The following is a 15,313-nucleotide window of genomic DNA, read 5'->3' as shown; positions in this document are numbered from 1 at the left end:
TATACATTGGTAGCCACTCCCTGTGAGCACATATCAGACGCGTGCATAATTTTCTATGTTAACACATTTTCTATGCAGTTTCATTACACAATATATTGCAAGCTTTTCATGTTAATATTGCTTTTAAAAGACACACTCCAACAAGGTAATATCCTCTGACGTCTGGAAGGACACTACTCCGACTGCCAACCTTTAAATTAAGCCCTTATTCTAGTCTTGGGCAATGTCTATTTAATTTTTGCAGAATTCTTATCTTCTGGACACAATGGTGTTACAATGACTACATGGCTGTGGCTTGTAGGCCTCTCTGTGTTTTTAAAAGTGGTGGTTTCGCCATTTCCATTCGAGTCATATGGTATTCTCTTTTTGTAATGTGAGCTCATGTGTGAAACAACATTTAGGGGGTCATTCCGACCCCGGCGGGCCGGGGTCGGCGGGAGCACCGCCAACAGGCTGGCGGTGCCCCGCAGGGCATTCTGACCGCGGCGGTTTGGCCGCAGTCAGAACAGGAAAACCGGCGGTCTCCCGCCGGTTTTCCGCTGCGCCGCCATGGGGATTCCGACACCCCATACCGCCATCCTGTTCCTGGCGGTTCGCCCGCCAGGAACAGGATGGCGGTATGGGGTGTCGTGGGGCCCCTGGGGGCCCCTGCAGTGCCCATGCCAATGGCATGGGCACTGCAGGGGCCCCCGTAAGAGGGCCCCACAAAGAATTTCAGTGTCTGCTTGGCAGACACTGAAATTCGCGACGGGTGCAACTGCACCCGACGCACCTTCCCACTCCGCCGGCTCCATTCGGAGCCGGCTTCCTCGTGGGAAGGGGTTTCCCGCTGGGCTGGCGGGCGGCCTTCTGGCGGTCGCCCGCCAGCCCAGCGGGAAACACAGAATCACCGCGGCGGTCTTCAGACCGCGGAGCGGTGTTCTGTCGGGGGAACTCTGGCGGGCGGCCTCCGCCGCCCGCAAGAGTTAGAATGACCCCCTTAGTCTATGTTTGTTTTCACTGAATTTTTTCAGAGGCCAGTGTCATTAAAGTATCTCTACACACTGTGGTAAACAGCTCCAGCTATTTACAGTTTTCATTCATTATTTTCAGATTCGTTTGTGATCTAATAGGTGACAGTCTATCATTCGTCATGTTTTTCCTGTTCCTTTTTTTTTTTTTTTAATAAGTATGGGCATAATGCTCAAACCCAATTTGTGGCCATGATGGATGTCATCATGCACCACATACAGGGCCTTCTGCAAACGTTGGATCCAGCCAACGAGTAAGCCACTCAAGCAATGTGCCTTTGTAGAGCCAATCAGGGGGCCTCCAAATGTAGCTCAAGGGCACCTCTTCATGAAACAAGGCCACTGAGAACGGTTATGGGCCAAATAGGTCCTAATGGGGAGTCCCACATCTGTAGACAAACAAAAGTGGTGAAAGGAGGCCGTGTCCACACCAGTCAATAACAACATAGCTCCTCTGCACTTGTAGATGTTTCTTGGTTAGGTTGCCCACGAAATCTGGTGAATGGAAAACATTGGTTCTGAAAGCTTTTTATTTCTCTTTATAAACTCCTTTGGCTGGTTGGAGGTTTCTACACAGCTTAGGAGAGCAGCAGCAGCAAAGAACCAAGCTTAGTTCCGGCCTGAGGAAGCAGGCAGCACTTATTTCCGAGTTCAAGTGGAATGGAAGCACAGTCCTTTCACGCCTGTGTCGATGTAGCTTTTCATCCAAGCTCTAGTGGCGTTTCAGGCTTATATTCATAGTACTGGGCAATTGATTCAGGAAAAAATAATGGGTGAGGCCAGTTAGCCGTGCCCTCATGGTGAATTCCTATGATCATGCTTACATGACATTTCACAGACGGGTTGGGCCCAAGGGACTCCATCTATTGAAAATCTTATATATCACAGCCAGACTGCCCGCACAGAAGATGAAATAGGGCGTGGTCTGCCTTTGTCCTTTGGGTGGGTACCATCTGTCACCCATCTTGTACACCTCAACTGTACAAATAGATGATCGTAATTATCTACTGGTAACCTGCACAACAAATACACCGAAGATGAACCCTTTCGCCATTCCACCATTCCACTATTGTTCGTTCGGATGTTTGACGTCATTTATGCATCTACAGTCATAATATGTCCGGAAAGATTTCTGCTCATTAAAACATAATCAGAAAGTGCCTCCTCTTAGCTGAGGTTAGTTACCTACATTTCCACAGGGTGTAGTATGTCTAACCCATATGTGCAGCTACTGCATCCCAAAACTGGGTTACTGGAACTAGACAGAGCCTTGGGGAAAAGTACCAAGTAGGTTACACCTTTGAAATTTAAAATTATAGGTTCGAAGGACCAATTTACGATCTAGTCCCTTAACAGGCTACAGGTGCCCCTGAGAGTCTTGTATTTGTAACGAGTGTGTGAGACCACATTTTTGAGCCAAAAATCATCTTTTTAAGTTTAAGCCCCTTTTGAGCTCGATGCCCAAGCCAAATGACCGTTCTGAGGCACCTTCACAGGATCTTTGCCATCACCTTCCCTCTAAACCTTGTGTGCTGTATTCTGCAGCAACAAAACTTGAGGGGTTGAAGGAAACTCGGTATGCATGTTCCTATCCCGCTCCATGAGTCCTAGCAAAGCATGGGGCCTACTGTTTGGGGTGCTGCTTTAAGGCAACACCACACATGGACAACAAATGTACCAAACTGCAACAAACTCACTCACAAAAATATTTACTTCTATGGGAAAGAGAGCCCCAAACGTCAAAATATATTTTCCCCCAAACTCCAAAAACCCTGCAAGGAGTTTAACCTCTATCACCACCACCTTTTCACAATTCCACCTCCTCAATAAATGCAAGATCTGTCCATGCTCCTCCTTCTACTTAGCCAACACACTTGTCAACAAGCCCCCTAACCTGGCCCTTTCGGATACATGTCCAGATCACTTACAGTTTCCGATGCACCAACCTCTACCCCAACCCCCACCCTCTGCCGTAACAAATACTTTGCTTGCCTTATCGAATACCAAAAGCAAGACGTGTGTTAATATGATCCCCCCCCCCCCCACCCTCCACCTGAGGCTCAGGGCCAATAGCCCTTCGAGACCACTGTACGGGGGCATCTGTCTTCCCCTCTTCATTGGAATGTTTATCTCTCTCCTCTCGGATAGCCTTGGTCCCCACCAGTGCATTCGGGAGACACTTGCCACTGCCCCTTGTTTTCTTCTCAACATCCTTTGCTTGAGGATGGAAAAGAGAACCTCAAAGTCTCGAGGCTAGCGAGGCACTGGAATGTAAGTGGCAAACATCACCAGAGCAGAGGTGAATGACGGGCTGTTTGAGGAAGTGCATACTCACAGGTAATAAGATAAGTAGTATATTGCGATCTGGGGTTATCATGATTCCATGTTAGGAGGAAACCACCTTCCTCGTCCTCGGCTTTCATTAATCAAATCAGTGCCTTGTGGGACTTGGTTTGGTTTGATTTTAAGCCTTTGGGTTATTCCACCGGAACATGACTTGTAAAAAGAAAATCCAGAGATTTAGGAAGGTTATACCCTTATCACACGGATTCGTATGGTAACCCTGAATTCTCTGCCACAACCAACCAAAACAATGTATTCTTGGAATGATATCCCATAAATACTGTGTGACTGATAGCCTGGCACAGGCGAAGGCAATGCAAATAATTAGTAACCACACATTTCAAGCCCTTCACAGCACAAAATAAATACATAAATAAATGAAAATACTTATTTAGTATCAAGTGTATCACATAGTGCAATTTTCCACAAATGATGTGGCATTGTTGCTTAATGTTTATGAGGCAAATATTGGTGTATCCACAAAGTGGACCTTGCAAAAACAGTGGTTTGCTGTTTCGAGGTGTGAGTGGCGTTCCTAATGGGGGTACCACTACCCTCAAACAAGGGGTAAGTTGACATTTCTTAATTCTTTGCAAGCTGATGTGTCTTATACAAGGTGTGGAGTTTTCCACTATATGCCAAGTGTATTCACTGGTGTTTCACCACATTCATAAAAGCAGTCGTCAGCCCAACTGTTAGGTCTTTATTATGCCAAGGTCAGCGTATGCCTGTCTTATTTTTTAGTGCCTTGAACAGCTGACTGCGGCGCTTTTCTATTACTAACCTACCCGCACGACATTGATGTCTTTCCCCACACGGACTTCTGCACTCTCAGCTAACTCTGACCTACAAGAACTTTATGATGCTGCTAGTTCCCTCAGTACCTAGGTATTTTGCTCTGGTTCTTACTGTACATTTCACCGATACCCTGCAATTGTGACCTATTGTGCAGACCTGCTTTTCTTTCACTACAGCTCTCTGCAGCTACACATTTGTGAACATGTCTTGCCACTGTAAGTGCCTGCTTTGGTTGTACAACACCCTTGATCTGTTTGTTTTGAAGTTCGAATCTTATGTTTTGTGTTTTAAGTGATGTGTAGTATTTTATGTGATTTGTTGTGTTGTCTGTATGGTGTTTGCATATTTGATGCGTTGTGTTTTATGTGTTGTGTCCTGTTGTGCTGTGTTGTGTTATGTGCTATATATAAAGTGATCGTTTGCATTAGACTCTTGGCACTGCAGGACTAACAACCTAGTAATAGCACCTGGAAGTTATAGAAATCTACTGATAAAAAAGACAGCTTCTCAAGTGTTTTTAAAAAAGCAGAAGGTTCACAGATCGGAGGGATAGAAGTAACGACTTCCAGATTTTTGCAGCAGTTATGGAGACTGAGTTGTCACCAAAGGAGGCTGTTTTTCATTTGGGGTCAGAGAGGAAGAATACCTTAGCTGAACATAGGTTTCTAGTGAGATGGTACAACAAACAACAGGAAGCAAGAAACACATTAGATATTTTGTGAATGACCTTGTGCAAGATCATCATGGATTTGAAAGTGACCCTCTGACGTCAAGGCAGACAATGAACGGATATTAAAATTCGCATATTATGGTCTTGCCTGACAGCGAGCCAGAACTCAAGCAGCTACATTTCACACAATTTGAAGATGTTGAATCATCTTGGTGCAAGAAGCCGTGGGCTCAATCAGCATAGTCCAATCAGTGACTGAATAAATGCATTAACTACCTACATATGGTGATCAGCTTCCAGAACAGAGAGGATTTTCTTTAGAGCTGTGAGTGAAAAAATAAGCTATTTGCTACCTCGGTGGCCTGAAGTTTTAATAACAACTGAGTCAAGATAAATCTCTAAATTTCTCATGGCATTTACCAGTGGCAGCTCCTCCGTGTAGGCGGAGGAGCATCGCTCCCTCCCCCACCCCCGCCAGCAGCAGAAGCTGCAAACCTTTCACAAAGAAGAGACAATAAAGTACGTTTATTGTCCCTTCCTTGTGAAAAGGGGGGGGCCATGGGGTCACGAGAAGTGAGGGGAGTGCACTGTGCACTCCCCTCACTAGGCATGTACGTTTGTCCGGCTGTCGGTGGCCGGCCAAACACACATGCGCTGTAGGCTGTCTCCAGCCCGGCAGAGAGGCTGCACAGGCTCCCAGTCTGCTTGGGAGCACCCTGGCTGAGCGCTCCCAGCCTAATCCTAACGCTGCTCTGAGCAGGATCAGGATTGGTACAGGGCAGGCTGGGAGCCCGTACATGCCTGCAGAACGGAAGAGAGGAGCGGTGAGGCAAGAAGCGGTGCAGAGGTAAGTTTACTTTATTGAGTTCACCCTCCCTGCGCACCACCCCACCCCGCCCCTTGTAACCCCGGGGAGCCGCTGCTGGCATTTACATGGGGGAGGTTCAAGGCCTATTTTATTAAAAAATCTTAACCATATCATATAGGCCAAGAACAAAAATGTAAACAGTAGCGTTCTCCAGCTTTTGATTCACTGACACAGGCACACAAAAAAAAATCCAAGCTATCAAAGATTTAACATCATGTGAGCCTCCCTCAAACGAACTGAGTATTTTCACCATCAAGCAACCTCCACACACAATGTACATAATAGAATGACATGGCTATGTCACTTAACACCCTGTAATTAGCAATCACGACAGCACACTAAACCCTATAATGCGCTGCCAATCTTTCAGGCTCTGGTTGACAAAGGTCCTGAACCATGCTGTATCCAAGACTCCCAACAAGGCATAGCACTACGATGCCATAGCAACAGCAGTGTAGGCCAGCATTTCATTTATATTTCAAAGATGAAACTAGGGAAATTTCTTGGTTTCACGTTACGTGATATTTCAGAAATCTCAAAATTTTACATTATTTGATTTTGCCTTATGTTTGACAGCGTAAGACTGCGAACAATATGTCTTCCTAGGAGACATTTTCTTCTCAAGCCATTCTCAACTTGTTATTTTGTGTAACTCTATAATGCTGGTATCCTTGGGTGAAACAATTGACACAAGATACAGGTAAACCGCATTTTGTGCCAAAAGTGTATTTTCACACAATGTGGTCCAATTCCCATTACGTTTCACAGAAGAAAGTCACTTCACACATCCCTATATCAGCCAGACACGATTCAAATGATGGTTCCATACCTGTGAACAAAGGTTTTTATTTTGATGCTATTTTTTCTGGAAACTAATAGCGTGCAAGTGCTAATGCTGCCAACAACATTTGCTGCACAACTAGCAAATGAAACACAGCTTTCAACAAAGCCAGCTATAGCAATATGTCCATTTTTGGAAGAAGGCCCTTCGTCATCGGTTTTAAATGTCTGTTCAATCTAAGAAGACCACGCATTCCTGTCTTTTGTCAATCATCTTCTTAAAGAGTCTGCATTTACAATTACATTCTGGAGAATCAAGTGGCACGATATTGGCATTCCAGCTCAGTTGTTGCCATTTATACCACCAGACTAGCATCATTGCTACTGAAATTATGCGGCAGGGGAAGACCGAACTATGTGGCAAGATTGACTATATTATGCAGCAAGAAACTGCAAATTATGCAGCATAAGGTGGCAAATTTTGTGATAGTATTACTTCATTATTTTGACATTCCTAGCCCCTTTAACATTATATGTGCAAAGGGTTCATCTCATTAGTTCAAATTTAACACCCAAACACATTAATACCAAACTGTGAGGTGACCAGTAAAGCTTTGTGAGGGACCTTCCACTGCACTGCAACGTCTTGACTGCGTTTTTAGTAACGTTTGATGCGTTTGAACTAGAAACCATTTGTTTCTTAAAATCTTCAGAGCATGCAGCAGATAATAAAGTATGTGGTAAATGCTGTAAATCCATATTCATACAGAACATGCAGCAGCTCCAGAGATGCATAATTGCAGGGGCCCTAACACTAAAGCAAATGATAAGCAAGCACAAGCCTGCTAGGGAGACTAACAAATAAGTAGAGCCTTTGATGACGTGAATCTATAGCCAGACCTTTGATAGACTTATGGGCTCTTTACAACTCCTGTGCTCTTCTGGTGCAGCAATACCACAGCCAGTAAATACACATACCACAGGGTGTGGTATTTACAAGTGAGGTATTACAGCACCACTCTCAGACCTTGAAATAGGTGGTAACAAAATAGTAATAAAGCCTAATTGCCTCATCCCAAAGTTAAAAATTGTACAGTACTGGAACCAATGGATGCAGTTAACCCCACAAAACGTTTTGCCAAAATCACAATTCCTTCAGAAAAAAACCTCAAGTACAGAAAATAAATAAGTTCACTTAAATTTGCATTTCCTGAAAACACTGGAAAGCTGAAGCCTAGAGCTTCCTCTGCTGTCATTAAAGCAACCAGTGAAAAATAACAAATAAGTACAGGGGGCTGCAGCTTTCTAAGGGCTGAGAGGCAATCCGGTTTAAACACGTTGATTAATCCTAAATGATTATTGTTCTGAGGAAAAACACCAGGAACTATACATGGAAATTTATGGGAAAATCATACATGGAACAACAGTGGTATTGTCCTCGCCTCTGAAAAGCCAAAGGTTAGTACAGTATGGTTAAATACCACATACAATGCTATCACATGCCCCCAGGTATTTATTTCCTTCATCAAGCGAGCACTCCCTTTCCCAAAATTCAGACATGTTGATAATCATAGCCGAGGAACTAGTAGAAAAGTATAGTGTCCTTGAGATGTGAGTTTGGATATCCCAAACTCCATATATCTATCTGCTCCTAATCGAAAATTACAATTAAGAGATATTCCAAGGCAATCCTCATGTTACCCTAAGGGAGAGATAGGTCTTGCAATAGTGAAAAACGAATTGGCCAGTATTTCACTATCAGGACATGTGAAACACACCAGTACATGTCCTACCTTTTAAATACACTGCACCCTGCCCATGGGGCTACCTGGGGCCTACCCTGGGGGTGTCTTACATTTACTAAACAGAAAGGTTTGGGCCTGGCAAGTGGGTGCACTTGCCAGGTTGACATGGTAGTTTAAAACTGCATACACAGACACTGCAATGGCAGGTCTTAGACATGTTTACAGGGCTACTCCTGTAAGCGGCACAATCCATGCTGCAGGCCCACTAGCAGCATTTGATGTACAGACCCTGGGCACCTCTAGTGCACTTTACTAGGAACTTACTAGTAAATCAAATATGCCAATCATGAACAGCCAATCATAATCACAATTTACACAGGGAGCACTTGCACTTTAGCACTGATCAGCAGTGGTAAAGTGCCCAGAGTACCAAAAGCAGCAAAAACGAAATCCAGCCCACAGTATAAAATACAGGAGGAAGAGCCAAAAAGACAGGGGGAACCATGGCAAGAATGCCTGGTTTAACAGTTACCAAGACCCAAGAGGAGCTACACTTGCTTACAGTAAAAAAAATAGTGTTTTTTTGAAGGACTCTGCATAGTGCACAAAGCCCTCCATAATACCGGTCCAGCCTAAGTGAAGAGTAAATTTGTTTGGCACAATCCTGGAAGATGTCTTAAGTCAGCAACCGCTAAAATGGTTAGAGTTCTAGAGTTTAATAACATTTAGTTAACTTTTGAAGACATGGTTATTTTCATCCTTCTAGGTAGATGTGGGTTCTCACTTTGTATGGTATATCTCTGTTTTGCAGAAACTAGCTCCAAAACGCCTTTGGACAAACGTTGCGCTTTACAAAAATAAATATCAAATATAATACTCTGGCTAATAGGTATGGTTTTGTGTCAAAATCCAATGGTGGTTGTTTAGGAAGCCAATGTACCACCCACGGAATGCCCCCCTGACAGAGCAACGTAAAGCAGCGCCATTAGTTGCAGTCAACTTGCCAGAGAAATATACGTTTTTTACTGGAAAGTAAATGAAAAAAAATAGCAGAGGTGTGTGTCACTTTTGTGATGCCAACCTAGTGAAAAATGTTTATAAATCGGGGCTGTAGTGCCTTGTATGCACAGCTGGTGTTTAAACCCGCTTTTTGCACCTCCAAGTGATTACAGTATTACAGAAGGGGTCACACACAATCGTGGGGCCCCCTTCTGTAATACTGATAGCGCGGGCCCAGATGCAGCGCTATCTTCCGAGGGCATTCCCTTATTTTCATGGAATGAAGTTGTGGTCCTATCAGGGAAGTGGGAAAAAATGTATACAGCAGGCATAGAAAAGAGTTTGAGCAAGCTTCATCCAGCATATGCCCCTAACGAGTGGGAAAAGAGTAAGGGTTATAATCATCCAGAACAAGAGTGTGGTCTGAGCTCGAGTCGAACTGAGTGCAGAAGCTAAAAGATTGTAAGCCTCCCTCTGTGGAGGTCTGTAAATTAACAGTGCAATCCAAAGGGAGGCTGAGGGGTCAGGAAGCCTGCTTGAAAGAGTCTCGAGCGCAGGAAGTGAGCAGAAATCTATTTTAACCCACTTCAGCCCGGTTTTGATTAAAAAATATAAGCCCCTCATTCAATGTCCAAGATATGTTCTACAACCATATGTATTAAGGCAGAGTAGTTCTTAACAGCCGAGCATACATTAATTTTTTAATGACTAAACCAGTAAACCAGTAAAAAAATACCTACACGTAACGCTCGCGGGTATTTGTTTTTTAAAATAAAATATGTTTTGCAACTCAGAGACCCCAAGATTTCAAAGTGACCTCAAATCTAGAGTCAATGACAAGCAAGAGCTAGAATAGGTTAAAAATGATTCACAACCTTAACAAATAAGCAAGCAGATATATTGGCTGAGCACTAGGCAAGGGAGAAATACAGTTGCACACAGTAGGGCTTGTCTTTGGCTTGCCACCAACACGCCTACTACGCAGACATCTCGCCCTCATTTAGGCCCAGATTTAAAAGGGCCTAGCGCCACTTTAGCGCCTCCTTAACGTCATTTTTTTTACGCTAAGGTGGTCTTTTCCTTGTGCCAAATTTACAAAGTCGCGCAATGTATGCATTGCACCACTTGGTAACCCTTTGTGCTACATTATGCATGCGCCATACATAATGTAGCAAAGAGGGTGTTCCCCCGTCAGGGGGGGCGAAAAAATGAAGCAAATAATTCTAAGAGATTAACTTTCGTCATTTTTTTCAGCACTTTTTATGCCTGCTCAGAGCAGGTGTTAAAAGGGGGCATGCCATTGTTTCAGTTGGGCCCTATGGACTGTTCAATGTTAACGCCAGCATTTTAGTACTAACCCGGAACACCGTATCAATAGCGTCAGAAATTCTGATGCTATTGCCCCCTACCCTGTGCCATGGTGAGCCGTATTTTAAATACGGCGCACACATGGTGGCGGTGGGGGGGGGCACAAGGGGCCCAAGAAAAAAGTGGCGCTACATGCATTATAGCACCACTTTTCTTAAATCCGGCCCTTAGGTTTTAATAAGTGTCTAAACCTATGTGTCCACTGACCCTGGCAGGTTGGAATGCTTGCTAACCAGATCCGGAAATAAAAGAATGTCCTGCATGGTCCATGAGTGTGCCCTGGCCTATGCTCTAGTGAACTTGCAAATTCAATTTTGCCCTACTCAAGAGCTGTTCTCCTAGAAATTGAGCAATTAACTCAGTGTCACTAGCATCCTTAAGTCGTGCAATATCCAACTTTGACGATACTACTAACATCCCACCTTGAATCAGGAAAAAAAGCATGTTTCCTGGAAGACTAACCACTGAACGTGAAAACTGAGACACTAGATATTAATATTTTGATATTTCCCTTAGGTTGAATTCAATATATCGTGCTTTGCTCATAATGGGCCATACAGCTCCATGCAAACTACATGGTGGGGGTTAGAACTTTATGTTTTTCCCCAGTCTTTTGTTATCTTAATTAATCTTAATATCTTATCTAATGCTAAAAGGGTTTCTTTGGGTAGAAATACATTCTTATTAGGAATGTTAACCCCAGCCATGGTGGCATTTTTCAAATATATTGTGTACTAGTATGGCTGACACGTGACTCCTACACCTTGTAGTCCTCATTGTTTTACGTAACATTTCCTGTATACTGGTTTACATTAACATGATTCGTTGTCTCTGGCTAATGTGTGGGTCTGATGTAAAGTGCTCTGACATCCTACATGGGTATGAGTAGCACTATAAAACAAATTAAATGTATGCGAGAGAGGGGCTATGGAGAGATGAGGGGCACCGGTGAAGGACGGTAGTGAGGGATTCCATGGAGAGAGTGGTCATTGGGGGGGCACCAAAAAAGGTTGTCCCACTGGGCTCCACCAGCACCTAAGCCGGGCTTGTATACCGTATCCAGTCTCAGCCTTGACACCAGCTCCCATGGTCTAGTCCTTGACTGCTTGACCAAGCCTCCCCTGATAGACAAGGAGGCTTTGAAAGCCACACTTTACATTTGAGATCAACCACCTCATCAGTGAGAGCATAATAAGTCCCAGTTTTGGAATTGGGATGTGGCCCCTACAACTTCACAGATCTGGGAAAAACCTTAATGGATGGTGTCATATCTGTATTAGAGAGTGCTTATCCTTCTCCAGCATAGTGGGCACATTTTATATCCCTTCTCAGTCTTGCTTTGGCAGAGGAAAAAGATTCCAGAGCCCAACAGGTGTGCAGCAGTCCCTGCCCCACCGGTTTGCCCAAGGATATGAGGATACTCCAGTGCTTAGGGAGAGATGCTATCCAAAGATGAGCAAAGCTAAGGCATAGAGGTCTCTAAGGTCCCTTTGGAAATATTCACTTCGATCATTTGCTTGTGGAGGCATTGTGCCAAAGATTTGTTTATCCACCAAAAGTAAAGAAAGCCATAGGATACAACTTTCCTAGTTGAATGGTTACCTTGTTTACTGACAATCTAGTTATCCATATTTCACATGGTCAGCACAAGATCTTTTAAAAACATATTTCCTTTTTTCATACAACAGAATGTACACAAACACATCATGATATGGGCGTCAAAGTACAATTTGCAATTTGGCATTAGTTTAAATATTCAGGTCATTAAGAGATGAAAGCCCACTAGTTGCAGAACATTCTTTGTCCGATCAGTTGTGCCATGGTTATTCCACCGGATAGGAAGTCTTTAGTTTTGTAGGTTAACCTCCCAGAAATGCTCCACCTACTTTTGTAAACTATACTGTTTGCAGCCATGCACTAGTCCATACCTCTGCATCCTATTTACAAGCTTGGTGCAGGTGAACTCAACGACCATTGGACCCGTGCAAGAAATGACTAATGCCAATCTAGTCAGTTATATGTTACTTGTAGGGAACTCCTGCTCTTCTGATTCCTCCATACTATCACCCTTTTTAGTGGCAAATCCACATCAGTTTGTAATACAGGCAAGCAGTTCTCCATATCTCCTCCCCAAACGGTTTATATCACTGGGCGCCCTCAGATTGTTGCAATAAGGTACTGCCTTCTTGTTATTCATGCGTCATGCCATGGGCACACTTCCCACTGTACACCATTTTGGAGGGGTATGTTACACCCACACATACCCAAAGGCTGGGAAGCCTCAAGACATCAAGGCTTCATCGAGTCTGCAGCCCTGCCATGTGCCACGCATCAGGGGTTAGAGTAACGCATTTTTAGCTAATTACCTATATCTCAACAAAGATACGACACTGTCAGCTGACTATATATGCTCATTGTGTCCCTGCCCGGTAGCTATTCTCAGGATGATTTATTTTCCTCTGTTAGGTTGCAGGCAGTGTGACAAGAACAAATTGGGCCTGATTAGCTGACTCAAATGATGTCAGGGGATCAGCGCTCTCTCACTTTGGATTGGCTAAAATATTGTTTCGCTTACTGTGTCCTGCTTTGGGTGGTCATGCTCACCACTGCCGTGGATTGGACCCGTTGCGTGCGTTGAAGTGCATCTTTTATTTAGAAGCCCTGAACAGCAAGAAGTCATGAGTGACGGAAGAAGTGGCTGGGCAAGCAACGATAGTCCTGCTGCTGACAGTCATTAAGTCAGACTTGGCATACATCCCCGAAGTAAGAAGATAAAACAAGAAGAGTCTTTGACAATAGTTTATTGAAGTTTAAGATCAGAGTCTGAACCACAGCAGCACCCTTAGTTGTCCCATGCGAAACACAACCCTTCCTTGGTTTCATGACATTGCACTTAGCGTTTCCAATGTTCCTGCGGGTGCCTTCTGTGTGTCCCAGTCCTTTGTGATCCCTTTATCTCCCGGGATGAACTGCGACAAGTATGGCCTGCAGGAAACCTTCTCCTCTCTTTGCCAGACATCAGGTTGTGTCTGACATTAAGTTTCCCTTGTTTTAGCGCGCTGCTGGTAATAGGCAGTGAACACGACTGCTCTCGTTTCTCCAGTTAGTTTAGGCAACCTCTTTCTATTCTGCCCAGTGCCCTGGCTCGCCTGAGGAGAGAATATTTTGTTTGGCGAGTCCCTGCTTTTAAAATGTTGCTTTTTTCAAAGTGTGAGCCACTGCCCAATGTCCTCAGACACAAACTGTAAAGATGCAGTCGCCGGGACTGTAGCCTGTGGCAGGAGCTGCAGAAGGCTCTCTGACCATCACCACTCACAGGGAGGGACTGTATATCCCCCAGGAGTGCCATGGGGGGGGGGGGGTATATGTCCCCCACAGGAGTCACCAGGAGTGTAGTGGTGAGAGAAACAAGGAAATGAGGATAAAGCGTTAAGAAAGGGGTACGAGGGGAAGTGAAAGATGCACATAGGGGAGAGAGAGGGGGCTGAAAGGGGCGAGAGAGACGGGAGGGACAAGAAAGATAAGGGTGAAAAGGGACGTATGAAAAGAGAGGGAGAACCACGGCAGAAGCACAAGAGTGTTAGAGGGTGTTGGAAAAAGCCAGTAGGGTGATGGTGGAGTTATGAAAAGGACAATGGAAAATGCAAAGGAGAGTAGGAAAATACAATACAATACAAAGTAGGCAAGAATATAATGGCAGGAAGAATGGAAGGAAGGAAGGAAATTGGAGCTACAGAAGTAGAGTTGAATGAGAGAGTGAGAGAGGAAAAAGGAAAACAAAGGATGGAGAATACAAAACACCAGAGGGAGATGATGAAGGAAAAGGAACAGCAGTGTGTGGGAAAGCGGAAGAATGATATATGTGGAAAAAGTGGAGGGAAGTGGATGTGAAATGAGAAAATGAAAAGAGGAGGGTGAGAAATTGAAGAAAAGAGAAAGGAGACAACAGAGGAGACAGATTGGGGCTGAATAATAAAAGCAATCTATAAAGAGGGAAGAGTCATCGTCAAGAACCTTCTCACCTGTAACAAGAAGGGAAGTATAGATAGTGTCTCATACATATAATTTTGCCTCATTTGTGATACATTTCCAATATGAGGAGTAGTCTGTAGTCCACCACTGGAACTTCCTTTCCACAGCCATTATTTTGGCAGAGGAAATAATGTTAGTGGACCATTGTCAACAGAGGTTTCAGGGTTCTTCCCGTGGGTTTAGCTGTCAATGGCGCAGCAGGTGCAGTTGCACTGAGTACCGGGGATCTGAGGAACTGTGATTATTGTGATATGTTTCTACCCAAGGGAGCCTATTGTCCTTGCCTGCACCAGGAACCATGTCTCCTTGCCACACCGTTATCTTTCTGTGTCTGGCTCTTGACAGACTAAATACAGCAGGAAAGGACCCCAGTTAATTCTCATGTATGCTGGTCCTGCCTGTGGCAATAAGGTCTCAATTGCAGTTATCTGTTTCAAGCTAAGAATACTTCAAGTGAGCAGCACAAAGGGATATGTGCTCCATCTAAGTATTATTAATTTGATACCTTTTTAGACAGTGCATTACAGCAAAGGGGTTAATTCTGACATTAATCCCACCTGCCGTGATCCACTCATGTTAAAATGTCATTCCAAAGTGTCACACAAAAACTGAAATGTCTCACATAAGCACTCTGCAAAAAAAGAAATGTCACACAAACTGAAAACTTGGCAGATATCAATCTGGGTCCTTCAAATCCCCT

This window comes from Pleurodeles waltl, chromosome 6 (assembly GCF_031143425.1).
Source record: "Pleurodeles waltl isolate 20211129_DDA chromosome 6, aPleWal1.hap1.20221129, whole genome shotgun sequence".
NCBI classification, from domain to species: Eukaryota; Metazoa; Chordata; class Amphibia; order Caudata; family Salamandridae; genus Pleurodeles; species Pleurodeles waltl.
The sequence above is the reverse complement of the archived record's forward strand: the minus strand, read 5'-3'. Positions refer to the sequence as shown.